This window comes from Leptonychotes weddellii, unplaced genomic scaffold (assembly GCF_054177405.1).
Source record: "Leptonychotes weddellii isolate Sample4059 unplaced genomic scaffold, ASM5417740v2 HiC_scaffold_13874, whole genome shotgun sequence".
Lineage (NCBI taxonomy): Eukaryota > Metazoa > Chordata > Mammalia > Carnivora > Phocidae > Leptonychotes > Leptonychotes weddellii.
The window spans coordinates 1-5,469 of NW_027718873.1; the positions used below are offsets into that span (position 1 = coordinate 1).

A 5,469-nucleotide genomic window follows, 5' to 3' on the forward strand; every position below is an offset into this window, starting at 1 on the left:
GTGGGAAGGACTTCAAGTCTTCCTCACCTAAATAAAAGAATGAAAGAACTCCAAACAGTTCAATAAAATTAATAATGTCCAGAGATCCCTTTTTACAAGTATAAGCAATATGCTGGTCTACCATAAAATAAGCACTTAAAGTATTTATAATTTGTTCAACATTTCAAAAGTTCCTTAAATTTATTATGTGCATTTTACGTGCATTTTGAAAAACCTAACTTTTTAAACAAAATAATTATGAATAGCTTAAATTATGCAACATACCTCAACTCTTGCCTTATAAAATTCAATATCATGTAGTCTTTCTTTATATCTGCTAACTTCACTTTCAAGCTTATCCACTCTGATAGCTTTTTCTCGAAGTGCATCTAATTCATCTCGGTACATTCTAGCAGAACGAGCATCCGAAAGCAAATTCATGTTCTAAATATAAACACATATTAATATTTCCAATATTATTTTCTATTTTCAAACTGATAATCCCTGGTTGCACAACTCAATGAATTTTCTAAAAAAACCCCAATGAATTGTATCCTTTAAAAGTGTGAATTTCACAGTATGTAAACTATACCTCAATTAAGCTGTTTTTTTAAAGATGGAGAGATATAAGGAAGCTACTGATGATGGCCGGTACTGACGACTGCTACACCTTGACCAGGGGCTGCACTGCCACCCTGGGCAACTTCTGAGGCCATTTCCAAGACCTACAGCTATCTCACCCCTGACCTCTGGAAAGAGGCTGTGTTCACCAAGTCTCCCTATCAGGAATTCACTGACCATTCTGTAAAGACCCACACCAGAGTCTCCGGGCAGAGGACCCAGGCTCCAGCTGTGTGGCTACCACATCTGAAAAACATTAAGTGGATTAAAGCCTGTTAAAAAAATAACAAATAAAAAATGGGGAGATATATGAAGTCTTTTTTAAAAAATCAAGAATACAAATTATTTTAAAATATGTTTATATGCAAATACAAACATGCTTACATACAAATTTTTAAATAATGATCACTATTTAGGAATGTAAAAACTACTCAGGATATTTTTAAATAAGTTAACCTCTAGTTAACATAACCATCTGAAATTAATTAAAGGTGCAAAACTTTAAAATACAGTATAGTGAAAACAAAGAAGAAGCAAACTGTATTACTAAAGTTGATCAGTAGTTACTTTAGAGAAATTATGTTTTTATCCAGATATGTTGTAACATACCAAAATCCTGCTGAGTTTTTCTAAACTTCCAAGTGAGTATTAGTTGCAAGTGATTAGTGCTTATCTTAATAACATTTTAGACAAATATCAAAAATTCAATCTTTAAAAGCTCTCTTGTAATCCTTTAGAACAAGTTATCAAAGTATGACCCAGGGACATCTGTGGGTCCCTGAAACCCTTCCAGGGAGTTCATGAGGTCAAAACCATTTTCATAATAACACTAAAACATTATTTGTTTTTTTCATTCTCATATCTCATGAGGGTGCAGTGGAGTTTTCCAGAGGCTACATGGCATGTGATATCTTAACAGACTGAATGCAGAAACAGATATGAGAATTCAGTAGTCTTTAATTAAGCCAGGCATTAAAGACATTTGCAAAAATGATTTTAAAAAAAAGAGACTGGCAAAAATGTAGAAGAGTAGCATTCTTCTAATTTTTTTTGGAAAATAATGGTAATAAGCATACAATTTTTATGTTAACATGGAATAGGTTGAGTATTATTTTTAAATAAATATTTTTTAAACTCTAAGTTTTAATTTCAAATACAGAAAATACCAGTAGATCTAATCCTCATTAATTTTTAAATAGCAGAAAAGAGCCTTGACACCAAAGAGATTGAGAACCACTGTTTTACAGGGAGCACACATACAAAAAACCATGCTCCCAAGAAGAAGCAGAATAGCAGTCAGAGCATATCTAGAAATGAAGATTATGATTCCCAGTATCATTCATCTGAAAAGGTCCCAGTTTAGGATTCTGCAAGTGGCGTATTCCCTGAATTTAAAATAGCAAGTTAGGGAAAGTAAGGAGAAGAAATAATTGTCTAGCCTTACCACAATCCTTACCATTTATGGGTAAAAGAAGACTTCATGCCTACCTCCAAATAAAAATGAAACATTACAAACATTAAAAGAAGTGAATTCTTAAACAATCTTGGCTCAAGATGAAAAAAAACCCACAAAGCTTTAGTAAAATAAAAGTAACTTTTAAAAGGTAAAATGTTTTGATCTTAATACTTAAAAGGAAAAGAGTAAAAAATTAAAAAGCATTCTGTCATCTGTAAGTTAACATAAAGCATTATCAGAGACTAAAGACTTAGGGAGATACACATAAAGCAGCACAGTTTACAGTCGAGGTATTCCAGCTTCCCAGCCCACAGAAGCCAAATACATAAAAAGAGAAACTTGGAACTACCCCAGTCCTAAAAGGCTCCTTTGAATTCTAGGAAAGTTTGAATATCACTGATATAGAAAAAGTAAAGTCCAAAGACGATTTCCAGGGCTCTGGCATTTTTGAACAGAAAAACACTGAAAAAGTCATCTTTAAGCCTCAGTAACCTCATAAAACATTAAGGTAAAGGTTATAAATTTTAAGCAGAAAAATCAATTTCCAATTACTTACTGGTCCCATATAATAAAAGTTTCAGGTACAAACCTCTTGTTGCAGCCTTTTTAGTTCTATTTCCATTTGCTCAAGTTCTTGTTTACAGTCCAACAACTGTTCAGTCTTTTCCTCCCTTAGATGAAAATTTATTAAATAATCAGTTTACTGTTTTTGAAAACCATGATCATCATCTGCATTAATACAAATGTATTATCATTACTGAATATCTAGTTGAAAATCCTATTAGCCATATGCTAACCCAGGGGAAAAAGACAAAGAAATGGATATTAGGATGTATATGATTACATGTCATCAATCAGATTCCTCCTTAAAATTCCCCAAAGGCTAATAACCTCAATGGCTGACATCCTCTAAGTTCATAAAGTAGTTTCTCTCTCTTCACTTTTCTTGCCATCACCCCTTCTCATTCTCCTTTTTGTCTTTCTCCCTCTCAAAGACAAATACACTGGAAGTGTTTTTAAGCAAGGCACTACTATCTGGGTCTAAGTCTTAAAGGATCTCCAACTATTTTCAACATTTACAGTGGCCTAAAGGAAAGTATACACTGCTATATAGACACACAAAATCTTTATATCCCTATTGGTTTCTTCCCTGTAGTCTATAAACATCTTCAAATTTCTCCTACTGTTTTTCTTCTTCTTACACTCACTACTTTACTTCTCCCATTTACTAACTCCCTTTCAGAGCCAAGCTGCTCAAACTCAAGTTTCCATTCACTAATTCTACTTTTCCACCTTCTGTTCTTTAATAAAAAACGGTAAATGTTCATTGTATAAAACAATCCATTGCTGACATTTCATCATACCTGTACTTTCTTTTTGAGGACCATAATTTTTAATGAAGAAATAGTCCCTTTCTGAACTCCATTTTTCACTGTAATGAATGTTTTGGTAAATAAACCTCAGTATACATAAAACACGGTATGTTTAGGGGCACTTGGCTGGCTGAGTTGAAAGAGCATGTGATGCTTGAACTCAGGGTCATCATGAGTTCAAGTCCCATTCTGGGTGTAATTTACTTAAAAAAAAACACACAAAAACAAAAACAAAAAAACCCATCCCACCCTCCCCCCAAAAAACCTGTTTCAGCCAGATTTATAAAAGTACATTACATGTTTAAAGGTTCTAGATATAAACCGTCAAACAACCCTCCAGAAAGGTCATTACCAATTTATAACGCAAACAGCATTAGATATAACTGCCTATATGAAAAACAATTTAATAACTGAAAAATGCTGTGTTACTATTCTAATTTGCATTTGTTTGAATACTAAGACAACCTGGAAGAAATGGGTAGATTCCTAGAAATACATAAACTACCAAAACTGAAACAGGAAGAAATAGAAAACTTGAACAGACTGATAACCAGCAAAGAAATTGAATTAGTAATCAAAACTCCCAACAAACAAAAGTCCAGGGCCAGATGGCTTCATAGGCAAATCTACCAAACATTTACAGAAGAGTTAATACCCATTCTTCTCAAACTATTCCAAAAAACGGAAAAGGAAGGAAAACTCCCAAATTCACTCCATGAGGCCAGCATTACCCTGATACCAAAACCAGATAAAGAATCCACTAAAAAGGGGCGCCTGGGTGGCTCAGTTGTTAAGCGTCTGCCTTCGGCTCAGGTCATGATCCCGGGGTCCTGGGATCGAATCCCGCATCGGGCTCCCTGCTCAGCAGGAAGCCTGCTTCTCCCTCTCCCACTCCTCCTGCTTGTGTTCCCTCTCTTGCTGTCTCTATCAAATAAATAAAATTAAAAAAAAAAAAAAGAATCCACTAAAAAAAAAGAACTACATGCCAATATATCCTTGATGAACATGGATGCAAAAATTCTCAAAAAAAGATACTAGCAAACTGAATCCAGTGATACATTAAAAGAACCATTCACCACAATCAAGTCGGATTTATTCCTTGCAACCCTCAACCTAATAAAAAACCTTTTATGAAAAATCCAGTGAACAACATGCTCAATGGGGAAAAACTGAGAGCTTTTCCTCTCATCTCAGGGATGTCCACACGCACCACTGTTATTTAACATAGTACGGGAAGTCCTAGCCACAGCAATCAGAAAACAAAAATAAATAAAAGGCATCCAAATAGCAAGGAAGAAGTCAAACTTTCACTATTTGTAGATAACATGATACTCTACAGAGAAACCCAAAAGATTCCACCAAAAAACTGCTAGAACTGATACATGAATTCAATAAAGTCACAGGATACAAAACCAACATAAAGATTATGTTAATTTCTATACACCAATAATTTACAACTGCACCAAAAATAATAAGATCTCTGGAAATAAACCTAATCAAAGAGGTGAAAGACCCATACTCTGAAGATTATAAAACACTGATGAAAGAAATTGAAATTGACACAAAGAAATGGAAAGACATTCCATGTTCATGGATTGGAAAGACAAATATTATTAAAACGTCTGTTCTATCAAATCCCTCTAAGCATTTAACTCAATCCCTATCAAAATACCAACAGCAGTTTTCACACAATTAGAACAAAAAATCCTAAAATTTGTATGGAACCACAAAAGACCCTGAATAACCAAAGCAACATTGAAAAAGAAAAGCAAAGCTGGGGACACCTGGGTGGCTCAGTCAGTTAAGTGTCTGCCTTCGGCTCAGGTCATGATCCCGGGGGCCTGGGATCGAGTCCCACATCGGGCTCCTTGCTCAGCGGGGAGCCTGCTTCTCCCTCTGCTTGTGCTCTCTCTCTGACAAATAAATAAATAAAATCTTTAAAAAGAAAAGAAAATCTGGAGGCATCACAATTCCGGACTTCAAGTTACAGTACAAAGGTCTAGTGATCAAAACAGTATGGTACTGGCACAAAAACTGACA

The 5,469-nt window shown here is 34.7% G+C and overlaps 1 long non-coding RNA gene across 1 annotated transcript; it reads right to left on the bottom strand.

Moving 5' to 3' along the window:
* Nucleotides 1-310: 310 nt before the first annotated feature.
* Nucleotides 311-3,663, bottom strand: LOC145718315 (uncharacterized). The gene is made up of 2 exons (XR_014141720.1): nucleotides 2,646-3,663; nucleotides 311-423 (listed from the first exon to the last, which is right to left on the bottom strand). It is a non-coding gene; the product is annotated as an uncharacterized LOC145718315 (long non-coding RNA).
* Between the last annotated feature and the right edge of the window lie 1,806 nt (nucleotides 3,664-5,469).